At 39.7% G+C, this 24,545-nt stretch overlaps 1 non-coding gene across 50 annotated transcripts in view; it reads right to left on the reverse strand.

Moving 5' to 3' along the window:
- Window positions 1–24,545, reverse strand: part of LOC127009111 (uncharacterized) — a 123,553-nt gene that overhangs the window by 12,263 nt on the left and 86,745 nt on the right. For 37 of the 50 annotated variants that reach the window (XR_007761641.1, XR_007761650.1, XR_007761638.1 and 34 more), the window contains 4 exons: window positions 21,387–21,453; window positions 17,803–17,917; window positions 13,867–13,933; window positions 10,288–10,404 (listed from right to left, as the gene is read on the reverse strand). The exons of 2 other annotated variants lie outside the window; for them this stretch is intronic. This is a non-coding gene — a transcript (uncharacterized LOC127009111). Of the gene's footprint in view, window positions 1–10,287; window positions 10,405–13,866; window positions 13,934–17,802; window positions 17,918–21,386; window positions 21,454–24,545 lie in introns of those variants that run through there. 11 more of the 50 variants (XR_007761654.1, XR_007761656.1, XR_007761655.1 and 8 more) reach the window with 2 other exon arrangements.

Consider the following 24,545-nt stretch of genomic DNA (forward strand, 5'->3'; position numbering starts at 1 on the left):
CCATCCCCGATGTTTCTAGATCGACACTCTGTACGAGTTGTATTTACATGTACAGAGTGTCGTTCTAGAAACAGCGAGGATGGTGGTACTGTATGTCTGATTCAGCCTTCCAGCAACTGCTCTTAATGCGTTTGTGATACTGTACAGGTCTATGCTTACTGGTCTGAACATGCGCAGTTCACGAGAGACCAGTGTTTGTTAACACAAGCGCCAGCTTTTGACGATGGGACACCAAATAACACAACACCGGGTGCCTTCAACACCATGGCATGCTCACAAACGAATATGGAATATCAAATTTGAGGTAGTGAATAATCATTTTGGGGCAAAGCTAAATGATTTTTCTCTTTGATGTATTGATTTTTGAGTCTAACATAAAAAAACAACCTAGTATTTTAATGTTGATGATCTAAGTACGAAATCTCTTCGCCAAAGATAATTCATACCCCCAAGTTTTTTCATAAAATACCGGGCACCCGGGCCACGCATGCGAGTAGGGAGGAGACAACGTTTTTTTTTTTTTTCTGAGGCGGAAAAAAAGTAGCGATTATCACTAGTTTGGTTACAAAAATAACGAAGATACCGATATATATTTAAATAAGCAGCGGATGGACGAAATCCCGATTTTGTTATCAGCGATAAAGTATCGCGATAACGCCCAGCTATGCGCATAACTCACCACCCACCTTCCTGCAATTACAGCTGATAATGTAGTACTGCGAACACTTAATATAACACGTCACGTCGTAGGGTATTCGTATCTTACAATTTTACTGAACACCAGTCGACCTGTCCTCCCCCGCTCACCTCTGTTGCGCCTCCTCATTCCCAGTCCTACTAAAATGGATTGGCTGAGGAGAAGCACCTTCCACAGGGAGAGCGTGTCAGTTTTCCCTGTTCCTCACTGGCTGACAGCCACTGATGAGGCTGCTGGCCAATACCAAATTTAAAGTGCATATTTCACACCTTTTCTTTCTCCTTATTTTCTCCATGCAAACAGTTTAATACTTACTAAAAAATGGTCATTATCGTAAATAAATCTGTCTCAGGAAAACAAATAACCAGTGAGGCTGGCAAGGAGAGGAAGAGAGCTCACCATGCTGTGCCCAGTGACCATATTGACGTGTGTGTGTGTGTGTGTGTGTGTGTGTGTGTGTGTGTGTGTGATATACCCAATACCCACTACATATATAAATATATATATATATATATATATATATATATATATATATATATATATATATATATATATATATATATATATATATATATATATATATATATATATATATATATATATATATATATGTAGGCATCAGCTCTCAGTGATTTTACTATACTAGGCTACTACTACCCTACTCACCTAGACTTACATGATGATTATGTTGAGTTTATGGCTGAAAGCTTGTTATATTCAATAGCGACATTTGAAATTTAACGTGCGCGGCGATCTCGGACACAGCAGAGGGCGCTGTTTTGGCCCGGCCGTAGTGAGTTTCTTTATGTGCACCATTTAATTCTGCATGTTTTCATATATAATACATGATGATTATGCTGAGTTTATGGCTGAAAGCTTGTTATATTCAATAGCGACATTTGATATTTATCGTGCGCTGCGATCTCGGACACAGCAGAGGGCGCTGTTTTGGCCCGGCCGTAGTGAGTTTCTTTATGTGCACCATGTAATTCTGCATGTTTTCATATAATACATGATGATTATGTTGAGTTTATGGCTGAAAGCTTGTTATATTCAATAGCGACATTTGAAATTTGGCACACGCGGCGATCTCAGATACGGTGCGAGGTGTTGTTTTGGCCTGGCCGTAGTGAGTTTCTTTATGTGCACCATTTAATTCTGCATGTTTTCATATAAAATACATGATGATTATGCTGAGTTTATGGCTGAAAGCTTGTTATATTCAATAGCGACATTTGAAATTTAGCGCGCGCGGCGATCTCGGACACCGATGTTGGCGCTGTTTTGGCCCGGCCGTAGTGAGTTTCTTTATGTGCACCATGTAATTCTGCATGTTTTCATATATAATACATGATGATTATGTTGAGTTTATGGCTGAAAGCTTGTTATATTCAATAGCGACATTTGAAATTTGGCACACGCGGCGATCTCAGATACGGTGCGAGGTGTTGTTTTGGCCTGGCCGTAGTGAGTTTCTTTATGTGCACCATTTAATTCTGCATGTTTTCATATATAAAAATGATGATTATGCTGAGTTTATGGCTGAAAGCTTGTTATATTCAATAGCGACATTTGAAATTTGGCGAGCGTGGCGATCTCGGATACGGCGCAGGGCACTGTTTTGGCCCGGCCGTAGTGAATTTCTTTATGTGCACCATGTAATTCTGCATGTTTTCATATATAATACATGATGATTATGTTGAGTTTATGGCTGAAACCTTGTTATATTCAATAGCGACATTTGAAATTTAGGCTTAATGGCGATCTCGGATACGGGGTGTTGTTTTGCCCGCCCGTAGTGAGTTTCTTTATGTGTACCATTTAATTCTGCATGTTTTCATATATAATACATGATGATTATGCTGAGTTTATGGCTGAAAGCTTGTTATATTCAATAGCGACATTTGAAATTTGGCGAGCCTGGCGATCTCGGATATGGCGCAGGGCGCTGTTTTGGCCCGGCCGTAGTGAGTTTCTTTATGTGCACCATTTAATTCTGCATGTTTTCATATATAATACATGATGATTATGTTGAGTTTATGGCTGAAAGCTTGTTATATTCAATAGCGACATTTGAAATTTGGCGCGCGTGGCGATCTCGGATACGGCGCAGGGCGCTGTTTTGGCCCAGCCGTAATGAGTTTCTTTATGTGCACCATTTAATTCTGCATGTTTTCATATATAATACATGATGATTATGTTGAGTTTATGGCTGAAAGCTTGTTATATTCAATAGCGACATTTGAAATTTAGCGGCGATCTCGGACACCGCAGAGGGCGCTGTTTTGGCCCGGCCGTAGTGAGTTTCTTTATGTGCACCATTTAATTCTGCATGTTTTCATATATAATACATGATGATTATGTTGAGTTTATGGCTGAAAGCTTGTTATATTCAATAGCGACATTTGAAATTTGGCACACGTGGCGATCTCGGATACGGTGCGAGGTGTTGTTTTGGCCTGGCCGTAGTGAGTTTCTTTATGTGCACCATTTAATTCTGCATGTTTTCATATATAAAAATGATGATTATGCTGAGTTTATGGCTGAAAGCTTGTTATATTCAATAGCGACATTTGAAATTTGGCGAGCGTGGCGATCTCGGATACGGCGCAGGGCACTGTTTTGGCCCGGCCGTAGTGAATTTCTTTATGTGCACCATGTAATTCTGCATGTTTTCATATATAATACATGATGATTATGTTGAGTTTATGGCTGAAACCTTGTTATATTCAATAGCGACATTTGAAATTTAGCGCGAATGGCGATCTCGGACACAGCAGAGGGCGCTGTTTTGGCCCGGCCGTAGTGAGTTTCTTTATGTGCACCATGTAATTCTGCATGTTTTCATATATAATACATGATGATTATGTTGAGTTTATGGCTGAAAGCTTGTTATATTCAATAGCGACATTTGAAATTTGGCACACGTGGCGATCTCGGATACGGTGCGAGGTGTTGTTTTGGCCTGGCCGTAGTGAGTTTCTTTATGTGCACCATTTAATTCTGCATGTTTTCATATATAAAAATGATGATTATGCTGAGTTTATGGCTGAAAGCTTGTTATATTCAATAGCGACATTTGAAATTTGGCTAGAGTGGCGATCTCGGATATGGCGCAGGGCACTGTTTTGGCCCGGCCGTAGTGAATTTCTTTATGTGCACCATGTAATTCTGCATGTTTTCATATATAATACATGATGATTATGTTGAGTTTATGGCTGAAACCTTGTTATATTCAATAGCGACATTTGAAATTTAGCGCGAATGGCGATCTCGGATACGGTGCGGGAGCTGTTTTGGCCCGGCCGTAGTGAGTTTCTTTATGTGTACCATTTAATTCTGCATGTTTTCATATATAATACATGATGATTATGCTGAGTTTATGGCTGAAAGCTTGTTATATTCAATAGCGACATTTGAAATTTGGTGCGCGTGGCGATCTCGGATACGGCGCAGGGCACTGTTTTGGCCCGGCCGTAGTGAGTTTCTTTATGTGCACCATTTAATTCTGCATGTTTTCATATATAATACATGATGATTATGTTGAGTTTATGGCTGAAAGCTTGTTATATTCAATAGCGACATTTGAAATATATAGCTATCGTCGATCTCGGACACAGCAGAGGGCGCTGTTTTGGCCCGGCCGTAGTGAGTTTCTTTATGTGCACCATGTAATTCTGCATGTTTTCATATATAATACATGATGATTATGCTGAGTTTATGGCTGAAAGCTTGTTATATTCAATAGCGACATTTGAAATTTTGCGCGCGAGGCGATCTCGGAAACAGCACAGGGCGCTGTTTTGGCCCGGCCGTAGTGAGTTTCTTTATGTGCACCATTTAATTCTGCATGTTTTCATATATAATACATGATGATTATGTTGAGTTTATGGCTGAAAGCTTGTTATATTCAATAGCGACATTTGAAATTTAGCGCGCGCGGCGATCTCGGACACAGCAGAGGGCGCTGTTTTGGCCCGGCCGTAGTGAGTTTCTTTATGTGCACCATGTAATTCTGCATGTTTTCATATATAATACATGATGATTATGTTGAGTTTATGGCTGAAAGCTTGTCATATTCAATAGCGACATTTGAAATTTAGCGCGCGTGGCGATCTCGGATACAGTGCGGGGTGTTGTTTTGGCCTGGCCGTAGTGAGTTTCTTTATGTGTACCATTTAACCCTTTATCGGGCAAGTGACTGTCAACAGTCACTTAAAACGGCCATCTTCTCGGCCTCCTCGTATATATCCGTTAACTCCAAGCTGATGTGTTCTGGGCGTCAGCCAATCACAAAACACTCTTCTATGAAGCAGACGGAATCCTTTGTTTTTATTGGCTGGGCAGCAAGACAAACACGGCAGTGTGTGATCGGCTTCGAGACGTGGTGCATCTAACGTTGAGTGCTCTCCACTCATCTCGTCTCTGCATACTACAGAATGTCGGTAAGTGTCTGTATTCTTTACTGTGGATAGTTGAAGAGTTGTGCTAACTAATGATACATAAAAAGTTTTGGTAAGTGATAAACTTACTTTGATAAATATGTAGTGAAATATGAAGTGACTGCTGGTGACAACATGCCCGGAGCGTCGAGCATGATGCTTGACTGCTGGCGGTCACTTTGCCCGGGGCTTCGGGATTGACGCTTGCTCGTCATTACACACATATATAATATTTTTTTATGATTAATACATATATATACACTAAGAAATTCGTATAATGAGGTCAGAGTTAAAGCTGAATTTCTATATTACGTAGTTCCGCATAACACAGTGTGAATATTTTTTTTTTTTATCTTACAGATCAGCCTCACTTCATTTTACGGTCAAAACCGCAAAGTCATTGTACCAACCAACCCTGCTGGTAGTGATGATGACCAAGAGCTTGACCTATCTGCTGATGATGACGCTGACCCTGACTTCGAGCCTGTGCTATCCCAGGATTCTTCCAGTGAAGATGAACTCAGGCCTAGCCACCAGCTCAAGCGTCAGAAAGGTAAGGTGTTATTGCTCTTGTTGTTGTTGTTGCTGTTATTATTATTATTATTATTGCTACTTTTTAGTTATCATTATTATTATTGAGCGTGTGACAAATGCAAGCATCAATCTACGATGATAATTTCTAAACACTTTAAATAGGCTACCTTTTTTCTTTCAAAATCCCTTTAAATGGGCTTTAAATCATCGTCGTATTGGCTGTCGGTACTTTAAATTTCATTTATACTTATATATAGTGTACATTATTGTAATTGATGCATTCAGCTGTTGTTTTACGACAGAGTTAGAAAATGGTAATGTTATATTATTTGTTAACGAACCGTATATATTTTGCTCTCTTTATTGTAAGAAAAGTTATACGTACTCAGCTAAGACTAGGCTATATTTGCATCTGTGTATGACACATTTTGCTTTATTGTAAGCTAGTCTTGCAAAGTCATCTTTGCCACCGAAGTAGGGTAATTTATTTCTATTTTATTTTGTAAGAATATTAAGGTAAGGCTTTATGTTATTCTTTTGTTATTTATTTGCAGCTTCTTCTCAAACAAGGAACCTTGCAATAGCTGATGTGGAAGATGACTCTGGAGAGGATGGAAGCGATCAAGAAAACACCACTTCAGCTTCATCACCGTCATGGGAAAAAATGATATATACCCACCTCCTCTTCCTGAGAAGCCATACCCACAGCCTGATAATATCTCTACAACATATGAATATTTCCTGAAGCTTTTTACCTTAGAAGTCATAGATCATATTGTTTACCAAACAAATTTGTATGTGAAACAAATAGACATAAACACGTCATTTGCCACTAACAGGGATGAAATTATGAACTTCATAGGCATACTCTTGTATATGGGAGTTTGTGAATTACCATCTTTGGAGGATTACTGGGCAAATGAGACAAGAGTCCCCCAAGTAGCTAATGTGATGTCATCCAAACAATTCAAATACCTGAGAAGACATATACATTTCAATGATAATGAGTTTGCTGAGGAGTCAGATGACAGGTTTTATAAGATCAGACCAATGTTTAACTTCATTAGAAAACATTTCAGCAAGTTCCTCCTTCTACCAAACAATCCATTGATGAAGTTATGGTAGGTTATAAAGGCACAAGAGCAGGAAATCTCAGACAGTATATCAAATCTAAGCCAACCAAGTGGGGTTTCAAACTCTACTGTCGTGCCAGTGATGATGGTTTTATACATGACATTATTTTGTATCAAGGGGGAACTACATTCACTGCACACCCAGTTTCCTTACACAAGCTGAGAGTAGTGAAAAGATAAACACTAAGGTTGTTTTGACCCTTGCTAAAACAATCACCAGCAATACTACTAGTTCTATATATGCAGACAACTTTTTCACCAGCCTACATCTAGCCAATATGCTCAAGAAGCATTATAACTGTAGGTACACAGGCACTGCAAGGAGAATAGAGTTGGGAGACCTCCACTTATGTCACCTAAAGATATGGGAAACACTAAAACCAAAAGAGGTTGTTTTGACTATTGTTCAAGTAATGGGATATTAGTAGTAAGGTGGAAGGACAATAAGGTTGTGACACTAGTAACAAATGACAAAGGTGTCTTCCCACTGAAGAAGATACAGCGGTACATCAAGGAAAAGAAGAAGAAGGAGGAGGTGGACTGTCCCCTTGTTGTGTCAGAGTACAATGCTCATATGGGGGGGATTGATAAGAGTAACATGCTTGTACAGCTTTACAGGACTCCAATGAAGTCAAAGAGATACTATCTAAGGCTCTTTGCCTATGTCTTGGACCTATGCTCTGTTAATTCCTGGCTCCTTTACAAGAGAGATTGTGAGGCACTGAAGACTCAATTCATGTCTCTCAAGAAATTCAGGCTAGCAGTGTCTAGCTTCACAAGGTGTACCAAACCAACTCTTGGTCGAGTTTTGAGGAACTCAGACTCCTCAAGCTCAGCTCCTGACTTTGAAATGCCTGTTGCAGTCAGGGGACAAAGAGTCACCATCCCAGAAGACTGCATTAAACTGGACAGCAGGAAATTTCATTTCCCTATGTAAGTTGACAGGCAAACCTGCAAGCACTGTAGCAGAAAGGGTAACATCATATGATCACACATAGCCTGCTCTGTTTGCAAAGTAAACCTATGTCTAAAGCAGACCAATAACTGCTTTGTAGACTTTCATCAAGCTAAATAGATTTCACTAAACAGTCTAATGAATCATGTAGGTGAAGTAATGGGTTTGTGGAAAGCATTTCATGTTTTATTTTTTTTCTTTCTCTGCAACCTAACAATGTATTTACTCAAGAAACAAATATTTTTTTTCTGTTCAGTACATTGTTAGAGACATATGTGAATCATTTGCATATATTTCTGATGAAACTACTAGTAATTTCTATTTATGATGGTAATGTGGTATGTGATTAAAAATTAGTCATATCATATTTTCAAGGATAAACTGGATCTGTTATATATTATTTTTTGCCATATCTTTAGGTGAGAAAATATACAGATCTATAAACTGTGAAGATTATAATTTCATGCCAAGTTTATGAGGAAGGGTCATGATTATGCATATATTTTTATATAAATATATTAATTAAATACATTTATGTGCTTCAATAAAGCTTCAAATGTCTATATGAGTTTCAGTAAATAAAAATTGTTTATTACATAATACTGGTGTAGCCTTTTTGGTCATATAATATAATAAGATATGTTCAAATGCATTTCACCGTGGCCTGGGCCAAGTGACTGTCAGCAGTCATGCATGGTTTACCGCGAGCCGGGAAGGTTACCGTTTGTAGTCACTTCGGGTGGAGTTAAATGCCCCAAGACTTTTAAATTTTTGAAAAACTGTTCATCAGTAAAAGTGTCTTATATTTTATTGTACTTTTGACCTACTATAGTTTTATTATGATATAACTCCGATTTCAATGAGTGCCTGATAAAGGGTTGTTTCTTTATGTGACACATTTAATTCTGCATGTTTTCATATATAATACATGATGATTATGTTGAGTTTATGGCTGAAAGCTTGTTATATTCAATAGCGACATTTGAAATTTGGCGAGCGTGGCGATCTCGGATACGGCGCAGGGTGTTGTTAAGGTTTTTCATTATCAGTTATCGGTTATCGGGAATAAGGTTTTCTGTTATCGTGCCCTGCTATGGCGGAGACGCTGTCTTTCTCCTCAGTCTGAAGCTAGCCAGCACTGTGAGTGGAACGTTTCTCTGGAATACACACACTGCATTTTGACCCCTACTATGGCACCCAAGCATCCTTCCACCTCGTCCAGTGACATAAGAACATAGGAGTCTGCACGAAGCAGCTCCTCTGAACCTTGGCTCCCGTGTATCTAACCCTACCTAATATCGCTGTCCATGACGCATCAACAAAGTGATGGTGGTGAGTGTGAGGACGTGTTTTGGTTGTGTCAGTGACTTACAAATGTAATGTAGCAATTCTTTCTTTAGAAAACTTTAACTTAACCCGGTGGTGGCAGGGGTCATGTTTCTTAATGGTCCTCCAAGCAAGAAAAATGAGAAAAATCACCCTCACACAAACCATTTCATATTATATATCAATGCATTTGTGATCAGTTTGTGTGTTACTTTCCTCTCTGTCAAAGGCTGTAAAATAAGGCAAAAGTAAGCAGAAAAATATATATCTACCCTTGCAGGTGAAAATATAGCCTGTTAGCTTTTGAGACCAAACCATGTAGTGAGCCTCCTCCTCCCTCCCTGCTGGCTAGGCTTCCTTTTAATATGTATTTCCACACATGATGCGGCCAATATTAGGAGTCTTTTTCACACCAATATTTACTGTATAATGATGACTTGACTCCTGCATTAGCACCGGTGAGTGAGTTAGTGGCTTAAGGAACTTTGATGCCAGGATTGGAGGTGACTTATTCCTGGGTTTAAACTTATACAAAATCAGGTTGGCGACATGTCTGTGGTAAGTCCCTTGTACAATAAGAAATATTACTTTCCTCTCTGTCAAGGGCTGAATAAATAAATCAAATTAATCTAACTATATTATAAAGCAAAACCAATTTTGCATGCATAATATGTATCCAGTGTGTAGTAAGCACTTTGGCAAACATATATCATGCATCCTATGCTTAACACGGTAGCTGCGGGGATCATGTTTCTTACCCGGTAGCAGCGACGGGCCAAATTTGTGGCTTTACCGTGTAGCAGCAATGGAACAAATTGTAGCAGCAACAGGCCAAATTTGTGGCTTTACCGTAGCAGCAACAGGCCAAATTTGTGCCATGATTTAAACCCCCAAAATAGATGATGTGTAAACTGATCACAAATGCTTTGATATGTATTATGAAATGGTTTGTGTGAGGGTGATTTTTCTCATTTTTCTCGCTTGGGGACCATTAAGAAACATGATCCCCACTGCTACCACCACCACCACTGGGTTAAAAGGCCTTTCCCTCTAAGCAAGGGATGTACTGAACATTTTACAACACAATGGGTTACTAAGTGAGCTGCTGAACATTTTACAGCTCAATATAACAGGTTCACCCTTTGGGGCTTCTGGCGGGGGTAATGAAGGCAGGGCAGGAAGTGAGTAGAGAAAGCTTACCTATTTCTCCAAGCTGCTGAAAAGCTTGTTGGTGAAGAATTACTTGTCGGTGAAGAGACTGTTGTTGAGGTGAGGAGTGCCCTGTGTTATGGCACCTCCCAGCACTGCTACACCAACCTGCAAATATGTGTCCACTCTCAAAGTCTTGTACCGGGAAAGACAGCATGGGATAATATATTATGAAATCTCTCTCTCTATCAAGGGCTGTATAATTAAGATAATTAATTGATACTCTCTCTCTCATATTTGTTTTTTTACATACTTTTCTTCCTCTACCCTCCCTCTCTCTCTCCCCCCTCATAACTCTATACATACAGCCAGGCCTATACTTTGAGGCAGTGCCAACCACTGCACCACGAAGCCACCCCCAAAAAAAAACTATATGGAACTCAATATTCCATTAATTTCATAAAATATGTCCTTTCTGTTGAATATTGATATCTGAAACAGTTGGCAACATTAGCACAAGAGAACTCACTAAACTCAGTACATGTATTTTCCACCAGTTGGTCAGTCACAGTCAGTGCCTCGGCAGTTTGCTTTTGTGAGATTACCAGCTCAGTGGCATCTACGTGTATGCTTGTTAAGTCCTGTTGCTTTCTTTGCTTTACCAGAGACATACAAAGTGAGATTCAAAGGGTTAACCTGAAAAAGGGTTTTCCTGCAGCTGATCAGCTGGCAGACCAAAGCTTACTAACCTATCTTTTTAAAATTCCCTCAGTGTTGGAGGAAAGGCAAGAGCAGGACTTTAGCAAGTACAATAACTTTATATCGAGAGTTCAAAACTTTAAATAGTGAGTTCAAGGATTAATTCATATCAATTGTCAAAGCCTACTTATAAATTTATAATAATGTAGGATTCTTCTTGTTGTTTTGTGGTATATACCTTGAAGAGAATAAATGAATCATTGCAAATGAATACGTTGTTTTCCTTTACCATCTTTGGAGCACACCATTTAACTCATGGAATACTTTTACTAAAAAAAATCAAATAAAAAAAAAAATCATGATTTTGTTTGGTAATAACAATCATGATTTTTTAGTAAAGAAATCAAAGATTTAATCATCTGATTAAATCAATTTGATTTAATCATTGCCAACCCTGCTTAGGCGATTATTTCTTTAGTGACAAATTTTGCTATTATCCAGAAAGCTACATATTCAAGGCACTGTACAGGGGATCCTCAGCTATGATGCCCTCCACCTATGACTATTTCAAGGTTATGACACAACCCACAAATTATTAAGTTTGGAAAGTTTGGTTTTGGGCAGCACAACATCTGTGGTCATATGCCGGAGAGAGACAGGAGGGGGAAGGAATTATAGAAGGGAACAGACCCCAGGAGACGGGACACAACCCCTGATTAATACCTGGTACACTGCTGGGTGGACAGGGGCTATGTAGGGTATCGGAAACGCCGCCCAAAATTTTCCACTCCGCCTGGGAATCGAAACCTGGCTCTCTCGGTTGTGACCCGAGTGTGCTAACCACTGCACCACAAAGCCCCCCTGCAAATATGTGTCCACTGTCAAAGTCTTGTATTGGGAAAGACAGCACTGGATAAGATATTCTATAGTCTCTCTCTATCAAGGACTGTAAATTAACCCTTTGGTTGCTAAATACTTGCAGGGAGGACTAGCGTAACTTGCCGCTGGTGCTAAACCCTCCCTGCGAGTTCCAGGGCCCAAATTTACAATTAATCTTAATCTTTAACTTAAAAGTTCCACTGAATCTCAAGTTTAACTTATAGCTGAGCTTAAATGTAAAATAAGTTCAACTTCACTCAGCAGCTGATCCAGTTTGAAAATTTGTCCTGGCAAAAGATGTATTTTTTAAATTGCAGAATTGCGACACTTCAGTGATTGAATATGTAGTAATACTACTTTATCAATGTTATATGATGATATACTTCAGAAATATGGGCATAATAAGGTAGTATTTATAAAATAAAGGTTACGTTTATCATCCGCGCAAGGTGATATTCTTTTCTCTTGAATGTAAACACGGACACGCGTTCCTGTTCGTCTTCCTCATTCTTGCATCACCCACCCTCTGACGAGGTAATCATGGAAAATATTGCCGCTTTCACTTCTCCCAAGAGGAAAAGGGGAGTGAATTGGAGACTGCCACACTCTACACATAGTAAAGGGAAGGAGTCAACAGATACCGTCTGCAAGGGTAGCCACTGTCCCTAATAGATGACATGAATCCGGTGGTATACGATGATCCTCAAACATGCGTTTGAGGCCACCCTCACGCCAAATACGAGCATCATGAGTGGACCCAGGCCAATTAGCTACAACATTAAGAATATTATATTTGGCATCAAACACTAATTGTGTGTTTATGCTATGGAAATTCTTCCTGTTGACATAGTCTGCTTCATATTCCCTGAGAATCCTGACATGCGTGCAATCTATTACACCAACAATGCCAGGGAAGTTTGCAACTTGCACAAATTCTTGTTGTTTCTCTCGGATTTCAGGGACGGTGCGAGGAAATCGAATGAATTGGACAAGTATGGCTGGCTGTGTAAGTGCCTTGAGGGTATCGGTGATCGCTTTGCTTACTGACGACTGTGATGGACCAAGATCATCACTGTTACACATCTGCATTTTCCCCGTTGCTAAGTAACGCAGTGTAATAATTACTTTCATTTCGGGTGTCAATGCAAAACTCCTTGAAGTAGGGCTTTGCAGGGACCCTCTCACCAAATCCGTTACGAACAGTACTCCTGCACGATCCAGTCTGTAGCGTTTCAATAGTTCTGCACTCAAAGTATTCAGAACGTCTCTTCGCTCTTGAAAAGTCTTCTCTAGGCGCTGACGGGCTTGTTGACGTTCGGCCATCTTGGCGACTGAAGTTCGACTTAGGCTCCTTAAGACGGGTTTGGGCCCGCCTAAAATATCTCGTCAGCTAAGATCAACTTATGAGGGATAAGATGAAGAATAAAGTTAAACTCGCCCTAAAGTCAAACTTAGCGGTTAAAGATTTATTGTAAATTCGGGCCCAGTAGAGGGTAGCGGGACGCCTAGCGGGTCAGAGGCAAGAACAAACACGTTATCTAATAGGAGTGGCCATACAGGACGCAGGTAGCGGGTTCCCTCCACGCTTACCTGCTACCCGCGTCCTGTATGGCCACTCCTATTAGATAACATGTGTTTGTTCTTGCCCCTGACCTGATAGGCGTCCTGCTACCCTCTAATGTCAAATGTGTGTTTTTTAGCTTCATAGCACAGAGGAAGGGTCACACCACCACCAGCCTCATAAAACTACCCCTGGAAATGCCCAAAACTACTAAAAATATAATGTCAAATGTGTGTTTTTTAGCTTCATAGCACAGAGGAAGGGTCACACCACCACCAGCCTCATAAAACTACCCCTGGAAATGCCCCAAACCTCAACAAAAGACTTAAATATTACATGTGAGTTTGGGTGTTGCAATGCATTATCATAATCTAACCATCTCTTCTGTCTCTCCTTTCTTTATTCAGTGGTCTAAGAGCCAAGAGGGAAGGAAGGAAGGAAGGAAGGAAGGAAGAAGTTTGCAATGGAAGAGAATTGATTTGAACACTCACCAAGTCCTTATCCTCCTCCTCCTCTTCTTCCTCTTCATCTTCTCTTCTTCTTCCTCCTCTTCTTCCTCTGTAAACAGGGTAAGGAAATAAGTCAGCTGTAAAATAATTGGGATTTTTTGAGATAATAAATTATTTTCAAGGTAAAAAAATATATAGATATTGGTAGAGAGAGAGAGAGAGAGAGAGAGAGAGAGAGTGTGAGAGCTTTAATTCTGGTGCCATACTTGCTCACTTTTTCTTTCATCTTAAAAAATAATCTCTTTACTTTCTCAGCTTTAGAAATTTTCTCAATAACTGTGAAAGCATAACTCTCTCTCTCTCTCTCTCTCTCTCTCTCTCTCTCACACACACACACACACACAAAATATATGCTGCATAATGTGATGACAAATGAGATGATGTGTATATATATATATATATATATATATATATATATATATATATATATAGATATATATATATATATATATATATATATATATATATATATATATATATATATATATATATATATATATATATATATATATATATATATATATATATATATATATATCTATATATATCATGAAATGGTTTGTGGGAGTGATGATTTTTTTATCATATTTCACACTTAGAGTGAAGGAAGGGCCTGTAATAAGGGGGATATTCATAGGGTTTTGTTGGTAAGAGAACCGGGAAGGACACGTAGTAATGGGTTTAACCCCTTCAACACGAGTATACTGTGTCCTTGTGTGCCCCGTACCATATCCCAGGACGCGCATACTGGCTTGCTTTAGCCAATATACGAGTTATTTTATCTCTATATTTATGCTTACATCTCAAAATTATCAATTAATTTATACTTCTTTATGTGCACCATGTAATTCTGCATGTTTTCATATATAATACATGATGATTATGTTGAGTTTATGGCTGAAAGCTTGTTATACTCAATAGCGACATTTGAAATTTGGCACACGCGGCGATCTCGGATACGGCGCAGGGCGCTGTTTTGGCCCGGCCGTAGTGAGTTTCTTTATGTGCACCATGTAATTCTGCATGTTTTCATATATAATACATGATGATTATGTTGAGTTTATGGCTGAAAGCTTGTTATATTCAATAGCGACATTTGAAATTTAGCGCGCGTGGCGATCTCGGATACGGTGCGAGGTGTTGTTTTGGCCTGGCCGTAGTGAGTTTCTTTATGTGCACCATTTAATTCTGCATGTTTTCATATATAAAAATGATGATTATGCTGAGTTTATGGCTGAAAGCTTGTTATATTCAATAGCGACATTTGAAATTTGGAGAGCGTGGCGATCTCGGATACGGCGCAGGGCACTGTTTTGGCCCGGCCGTAGTGAATTTCTTTATGTGCACCATGTAATTCTGCATGTTTTCACATATAATACATGATGATTATGTTGAGTTTATGGCTGAAACCTTGTTATATTCAATAGCGACATTTGAAATTTAGCGCGAATGGCGATCTCGGATACGGTGCGGGGTGTTGTTTTGGCCCGGCCGTAGTGAGTTTCTTTATGTGTACCATTTAATTCTGCATGTTTTCATATATAATACATGATGATTATGCTGAGTTTATGGCTGAAAGCTTGTTATATTCAATAGCGACATTTGAAATTTGGAGAGCGTGGCGATCTCAGATACGGCGCAGGGCGCTGTTTTGGCCCGGCCGTAGTGAGTTTCTTTATGTGCACCATTTAATTCTGCATGTTTTCATATATAATACATGATGATTATGTTGAGTTTATGGCTGAAAGCTTGTTATATTCAATAGCGACATTTGAAATTTAGCGCGCGAGGAGATCTCGGACACAGCAGAGGGCGCTGTTTTGGCCCGGCCGTAGTGAGTTTCTTTATGTGCACCATGTAATTCTGCATGTTTTCATATATAATACATGATGATTATGTTGAGTTTATGGCTGAAAGCTTGTTATATTCAATAGCGACATTTGAAATTTAGCGCGCGCGGCGATCTCGGACACAGCAGAGGGCGCTGTTTTGGCCTGGCCGTAGTGAGTTTCTTTATGTGCACCATGTAATTCTGCATGTTTTCATATATAATACATGATGATTATGTTGAGTTTATGGCTGAAAGCTTGTTATATTCAATAGCGACATTTGAAATTTAGCGCGCGTGGCGATCTCGGATACGGTGCGGGGTGTTGTTTTGGCCTGGCCGTAGTGAGTTTCTTTATGTGCACCATTTAATTCTGCATGTTTTCATATATAAAAATGATGATTATGCTGAGTTTATGGCTGAAAGCTTGTTATATTCAATAGCGACATTTGAAATTTGGCGAGCGTGGCGATCTCGGATACGGCGCAGGGTGTTGTTAAGGTTTTTCATTATCAGTTATCGGTTATCGGGAATAAGGTTTTCTGTTATCGTGCCCTGCTATGGCGGAGACGCTGTCTTTCTCCTCAGTCTGAAGCTAGCCAGCACTGTGAGTGGAACGTTTCTCTGGAATACACACACTGCATTTTGACCCCTACTATGGCACCCAAGCATCCTTCCACCTCGTCCAGTGACATAAGAACATAGGAGTCTGCAGGCCGGTAGACCTGCAGAGGCAGCTCCTCTGAACCTTGCTCCCGTGTATCTAACCCTACCTAATATCGCTGTCCATGACGCATCAACAAAGTGATGGTGGTGAGTGTGAGGACGTGTTTTGTTGTGTCAGTGACTTACAAATGTAATGTAGCAATTCTTTCTTTAGAAAACTTTAACTTAACCCGGTGGTGGCAGGGATCATGTTTCTTAATGGTCCCTCCAAGCAAGAAAAATGAGAAAAAATCACCCCTCACACAAACCATTTCATATTATATATCAAAGCATTTGTGATCAGTTTATGTGTATTACTTTCCTCTCTGTCAAAGGCTGTAAAATAAGGCACAAAGTAAGCAGAAAAATATATATCTACCCTTGCAGGTGAAAATATAGCCTGTTAGCTTTTGAGACCAAACCATGTAGTGAGCCTCCTCCTCCCTCCCTGCTGGCTAGGCTTCCTTTTAATATGTATTTCCACACATGATGCGGCCAATATTAGGAGTCTTTTTCACACCAATATTTACTGTATAATGATGACTTGACTCCTGCATTAGCACCGGTGAGTGAGTTAGGGGCTTAAGGAACTTTGATGCCAGGATTGGGTGACTTATTCCTGGGTTTAAACTTATACAAAATCAGGTTGGCGACATGTCTGTGGTAAGTCCCTTGTACAATAAGAAATATTACTTTCCTCTCTGTCAAGGGCTGAATAAATAAATCAAATTAATCTAACTATATTATAAAGCAAAACCAATTTTGCATGCATAATATGTATCCAGTGTGTAGTAAGCACTTTGGCAAACATATATCATGCATCCTATGCTTAACACGGTAGCTGCGGGATCATGTTTCTTACCCGGTAGCAGCGACAGGGCCAAATTTGTGGCTTTACCGTGTAGCAGCAACAATGGAACAAATTTGTGGCTTTACCGTGTAGCAGCAATGGGACAAATTTGTGGCTTTACCGTGTAGCAGCGACAGGCCAAATTTGTGGCTTTACCGTGTAGCAGCAACGGGCCAAATTTGTGGCTTTACCGTGTAGCAGCAACAGGCCAAATTTGTGCCATGATTTAAACCCCCAAAATAGATGATGTAAACTGATCACAAATGCTTTGATATGTATTATGAAATGGTTTGTGTGAGGGTGATTTTTCTCATTTTTCTCGCTTGGGGACCATTAAGAAACATGATCCCCACTGCTACAACCACTGGGTTAAAGGCCTTTCCCTCTAAGCAAGGGATGTACTGAACATTTTACAACACAATGGGTTACTAAGTGAGCTGCTGAACATTTTACAGCTCAATATAACAGGTTCACCCTTTGGGGCTTCTGGCAGGGGTAATGAAGGCAGGGCAGGAAGTGAGTAGAGAAAGCTTACCTATTTCTCCAAGCTGCTGAAAAGCTTGTTGGTGAAGAATTACTTGTCGGTGAAGAGACTGTTGTTGAGGTGAGGTGCCCTGTGTTATGGCACCTCCCAGCACTGCTACACCAACCTGCAAATATGTGTCCACTCTCAAAGTCTTGTACCGGGAAAGACAGCATGGGATAATATATTATGAAATCTCTCTCTCTATCAAGGGCTGTATAATTAAGATAATTAATTGATACTCTCTCTCTCATATTTGTTTTTTTACATACTTTTCTTCCTCTACCCTCCCTCTCTCTCTCTCTCTCCCCTCATAACTCTATACATAAAGCCAGGCCAATACTTTGAGGCAGTGCCAACCACTGCACCACGAACCCACCCCCAAAAAACTATATGGAACTCAATATTCCATTAATTTCATAAAATATGTCCTTTCTGTTGAATATTGATATCTGAAACAGTTGGCAACATTAGCACAAGAGAACTCACTAAACTCAGTACATGTATTTTCCACCAGTTGGTCAGTCACAGTCAGTGCCTCGGCAGTTTGCTTTTGTGAGATTACCAGCTCAGTGGCATCTACGTGTATGCTTGTTAAGTCCTGTTGCTTTCTTTGCTTTACCAGAGACATACAAAGTGAGATTCAAAGGGTTAACCTGAAAAAGGGTTTTCCTGCAGCTGATCAGCTGGCAGACCAAAGCTTACTAACCTATCTTTTTAAAATTCCCTCAGTGTTGGAGGAAAGGCAAGAGCAGGACTTTAGCAAGTACAATAACTTTATATCGAGAGTTCAAAACTTTAAATAGTGAGTTCAAGGATTAATTCATATCAATTGTCAAAGCCTACTTATAAATTTATAATAATGTAGGATTCTTCTTGTTGTTTTGTGGTATATACCTTGAAGAGAATAAATGAATCATTGCAAATGAATACGTTGTTTTCCTTTACCATCTTTGGAGCACACCATTTAACTCATGGAATACTTTTACTAAAAAAAAATCAAATAAAAAAAAAAATCATGATTTTGTTTGGTAATAACAATCATGATTTTTTAGTAAAGAAATCAAAGATTTAATCATCTGATTAAATCAATTTGATTTAATCATTGCCAACCCTGCTTAGGCGATTATTTCTTTAGTGACAAATTTTGCTATTATCCAGAAAGCTACATATTCAAGGCACTGTACAGGGGATCCTCAGCTATGATGCCCTCCACCTATGACTATTTCAAGGTTATGACACAACCCACAAATTATTAAGTTTGGAAAGTTTGGTTTTGTGGGCAGCACAACATCTGTGGTCATATGCCGGAGAGAGACAGGAGGGGGAAGGAATTATAGAAGGGAACAGACCCCAGGAGACGGGACACAACCCCTGATTAATACCTGGTACACTGCTGGGTGGACAGGGGCTATGTAGGGTATCGGAAAAGCCGCCCAAATTTTTCCACTCCGCCTGGGAATCGAACCCGGCTCTCTCGGTTGTGACCCGAGTGTGCTAACCACTGCACCACAAAGCCCCCTTCAAATATGTGTCCTCTGTCAATGTATTTTATTGGGAAAGACATCACTGTATTATATATTCTATATTCTCTATCTATAAAGGACTTTAAATTAACCATTTGGTTGCTAAATACTTGCAGGAGGACTAGCGTAACTTTCCTCTGTTGCTAAACCCTCCCTGCTAGTTCCATGGCACACATTTACAATTAATCTTACTCTTTAACTTAAAAGTTCCACTGAATCTAAAGTTTAACTTATAGCTGAGCTTAAATGAACAAATAACTTCAACTTCACTCAGCAACTTCTGCAGTTTAAAAATTTGTCCTGGCAAAAGATGTATTTTTAAATTGCAGAATTGCGACACTTCAGTGATTGAATATGTAGTAATACTACTTTATCAATGTTATATGATGATATACTTCAGAAATATGGGCATAATAAGGTAGTATTTATAAAATAAAGGTTACGTTTATCATCCGCGCAAGGTGATATTTTTTTTTTCTCTTGAATGTAAACTCGGACTCTCGTTCCTGTTCTTATTCCTCATTCTTGCATCACCCACCCTCTGACGAGGTAATCATGGAAAATATTGCCGCTTTCACTTCTCCCAAGAGGAAAAGGGAGTGAATTGGAGACTGCCACACTCTACACATAGTAAAGGGAAGGAGTCAACAGATACCGTCTGCAAGGGTAGCCACTGTCCCTAATAGATGACATGAATCCGGTGGTATACGATGATCCTCAAACATGCGTTTGAGGCCACCCTCACGCCAAATACGAGCATCATGAGTGGACCCAGGCCAATTAGCTACAACATTAAGAATATTATATTTGGCATCAAACACTAATTGTGTGTTTATGCTATGGAAATTCTTCCTGTTGACATAGTCTGCTTCATATTCCCTGGGGGTATCCTGACATGCGTGCAATCTATTACACCAACAATGCCAGGGAAGTTTGCAACTTGCACAAATTCTTGTTGTTTCTCTCGGATTTCAGGGACGGTGCTCTGACATAGAATGAATTGGACAAGTATGGCTGGCTGTGTAAGTGCCTTGAGGGTATCGGTGATCGCTTTGCTTACTGACGACTGTGATGGACCAAGATCATCACTGTTACACATCTGCATTTTCCCCGTTGCTAAGTAACGCAGTGTAATAATTACTTTCATTTCGGGTGTCAATGCAAAACTCCTTGAAGTAGGGCTTTGCAGGGCCCTCTCACCAAATCCGTTACGAACAGTACTCCTGCACGATCCAGTCTGTAGCGTTTCAATAGTTCTGCGTCACTCAAAGTATTCAGAACGTCTCTTCGCTCTTGAAAAGTCTTCTCTAGGCGCTGACGGGCTTGTTGACGTTCGGCCATCTTGGCGACTGAAGTTCGACTTAGGCTCCTTAAGACGGGTTTGGGCCCGCCTAAAATATCTCGTCAGCTAAGATCAACTTATGAGGGATAAGATGAAGAATAAAGTTAAACTCGCCCTAAAGTCAAACTTAGCGGTTAAAGATTTATTGTAAATTCGGGCCCAGTAGAGGGTAGCGGGACGCCTAGCGGGTCAGAGGCAAGAACAAACACGTTATCTAATAGGAGTGGCCATACAGGACGCAGGTAGCGGGGTGCCGCCAACCTTACCTGCTACCCCCGGCCGGTTTGGCCCCTCCAATTAGTTAACATGTGTTTGTTCTTGCCCTGACCTGATAGGCGTCCTGCTACCTCTAATGTCAAATGTGTGTTTTTAGCTTCATAGCACAGAGGAAGGGTCACACCACCACCAGCCTCATAAAACTACCCCTGAAATGCCCTAAACTCCGACACAAAAAATGTCAAATGTGTGTTTTTTAGCTTCATAGCACAGAGGAAGGGTCACACCACCACCAGCCTCATAAAACTACCCCTGGAAATGCCCCAAACCTCAACAAAAGACTTAAATATTACATGTGAGTTTGGGTGTTGCAATGCATTATCATAATCTAACCATCTCTTCTGTCTCTCCTTTCTTTATTCAGTGGTCTAAGAGCCAAGAGGGAAGGAAGGAAGGAAGGAAGGAAGAAGGAAGAAGTTTGCAATGGAAAGAGAATTGATTTGAACACTCACCAAGTCCTTATCCTCCTCCTCCTCTTCTTCCTCTTCATCTTCTCTTCTTCTTCCTCCTCTTCTTCCTCTGTAAACAGGGTAAGGAAATAAGTCAGCTGTAAAATAATTGGGATTTTTTGAGATAATAAATTATTTTCAAGGTAAAAAAATATATAGATAGATATTGGTAGAGAGAGAGAGAGAGAGAGAGAGAGAGCTTTAATTCTGGTGCCATACTTGCTCACTTTTTCTTTCATCTTAAACAATAATCTCTATACTTTCTCAGCTTTAGAAATTTTCTCAATAACTGTGAAAGCATAAGTCTCTGTCTCTCTCTCTCTCTCTCTCTCTCACACACACACACACACACAAAATATATGCTGCATAATGTGATGACAAATGAGATGATGTGTATATATATATATATATATATATATATATATATATATATATATATATATATATATATATATATCTATATATATATATATTTATAGATATATATATATATATATATATATATATATATATATATATATATATATATATATATATATATATATATATATATATATCATGAAATGGTTTGTGGGAGTGATGATTTTTTTTCTCATATTTCACACTTAGAGGGAAGGAAGGGCCTGTAATAAGGGGGATATTCATAGGGTTTTGTTGGTAAGAGAACCGGGAAGGACACGTAGTAATGGGTTTAACCCCTTCAACACGAGTATACTGTGTCCTTGTGTGCCCCGTACCATATCCCAGGACGCGCATACTGGCTTGCTTTAGCCAATATACGAGTTATTTTATCTCTATATTTATGCTTACATCTCAAAATTATCAATTAATTTATACTTCTTTATGTGCACCATGTAATTCTGCATGTTTTCATATATAATACATGATGATTATGTTGAGTTTATGGCTGAAAGCTTGTTATATTCAATAGCGACATTTGAAATTTGGCAAACGTGGCGATCTCGGATACGGTGCGAGGTGTTGTTTTGGCCTGGCCGTAGTGAGTTTCTTTATGTGCACCATTTAATTCTGCATGTTTTCATATATAATACATGATGATTATGCTGAGTTTATGGCTGAAAGCTTGTTATATTCAATAGCGACATTTGAAATTTGGAGAGCGTGGCGATCTCGGATACGGCGCAGGGCACTGTTTTGGCCCGGCCGTAGTGAATTTCTTTATGTGCACCATGTAATTCTGCATGTTTTCATATAATACATGATGATTATGTTGAGTTTATGGCTGAAACCTTGTTATATTCAATAGCGACATTTGAAATTTAGCGCGAATGGCGATCTCGGATACGGTGCGGGGTGTTGTTTTGGCCCGGCCGTAGTGAGTTTCTTTATGTGTACCATTTAATTCTGCATGTTTTCATATATAATACATGATGATTATGCTGAGTTTATGGCTGAAAGCTTGTTATATTCAATAGCGACATTTGAAATTTGGCGCGCGTGGCGATCTCAGATACGGCGCAGGGCGCTGTTTTGGCCCGGCCGTAGTGAGTTTCTTTATGTGCACCATTTAATTCTGCATGTTTTCATATATAATACATGATGATTATGTTGAGTTTATGGCTGAAAGCTTGTTATATTCAATAGCGACATTTGAAATATAGCGCGCGCGGAGATCTCGGACACAGCAGAGGGCGCTGTTTTGGCCCGGCCGTAGTGAGTTTCTTTATGTGCACCATGTAATTCTGCATGTTTTCATATATAATACATGATGATTATGTTGAGTTTATGGCTGAAAGCTTGTTATATTCAATAGCGACATTTGAAATTTAGCGCGCGAGGAGATCTCGGAAACAGAACAGGGAGATGTTTTGGCCAGGCCGTAGTGAGTTTCTTTATGTGCACCATGTAATTCTGCATGTTTTCATATATAATACATGATGATTATGTTGAGTTTATGGCTGAAAGCTTGTTATATTCAATAGCGACATTTGAAATTTAGCGCGCGTGGCGATCTCGGATACGGTGCGGGGTGTTGTTTTGGCCTGGCCGTAGTGAGTTTCTTTATGTGCACCATTTAATTCTGCATGTTTTCATATATAAAAATGATGATTATGCTGAGTTTATGGCTGAAAGCTTGTTATATTCAATAGCGACATTTGAAATTTGGCGAGCGTGGCGATCTCGGATCCGGCGCAGGGTGTTGTTAAGGTTTTTCATTATCAGTTATCGGTTATCGGGAATAAGGTTTTCTGTTATCGTGCCCTGCTATGGCGGAGACGCTGTCTTTCTCCTCAGTCTGAAGCTAGCCAGCACTGTGAGTGGAACGTTTCTCTGGAATACACACACTGCATTTTGACCCCTACTATGGCACCCAAGCATCCTTCCACCTCGTCCAGTGACATAAGAACATAGGAGTCTGCACGAAGCAGCTCCTCTGAACCTTGGCTCCCGTGTATCTAACCCTACCTAATATCGCTGTCCATGACGCATCAACAAAGTGATGGTGGTGAGTGTGAGGACGTGTTTTTGTTGTGTCAGTGACTTACAAATGTAATGTAGCAATTCTTTCTTTAGAAAACTTTAACTTAACCCGGTGGTGGCAGGGATCATGTTTCTTAATGGTCCCTCCAAGCAAGAAAAATGAGAAAAAATCACCCCTCACACAAACCATTTCATATTATATATCAAAGCATTTGTGATCAGTTTATGTGTATTACTTTCCTCTCTGTCAAAGGCTGTAAAATAAGGCAAAAAGTAAGCAGAAAAATATATATCTACCCTTGCAGGTGAAAATATAGCCTGTTAGCTTTTGAGACCAAACCATGTAGTGAGCCTCCTCCTCCCTCCCTGCTGGCTAGGCTTCCTTTTAATATGTATTTCCACACATGATGCGGCCAATATTAGGAGTCTTTTTCACACCAATATTTACTGTATAATGATGACTTGACTCCTGCATTAGCACCGGTGAGTGAGTTAGGGCTTAAGGAACTTTGATGCCAGGATTGGGTGACTTATTCCTGGGTTTAAACTTATACAAAATCAGGTTGGCAACATGTCTGTGGTAAGTCCTTGTACAATAAAATATTACTTTCCTCTCTGTCAAGGGCTGAATAAATAAATCAAATTAATCTAACTATATTATAAAGCAAAACCAATCTTGCATGCATAATATGTATCCAGTGTGTAGTAAGCACTTTGGCA

Source organism: Eriocheir sinensis, chromosome 39 (assembly GCF_024679095.1).
Source record: "Eriocheir sinensis breed Jianghai 21 chromosome 39, ASM2467909v1, whole genome shotgun sequence".
Taxonomy (NCBI): domain Eukaryota; kingdom Metazoa; phylum Arthropoda; class Malacostraca; order Decapoda; family Varunidae; genus Eriocheir; species Eriocheir sinensis.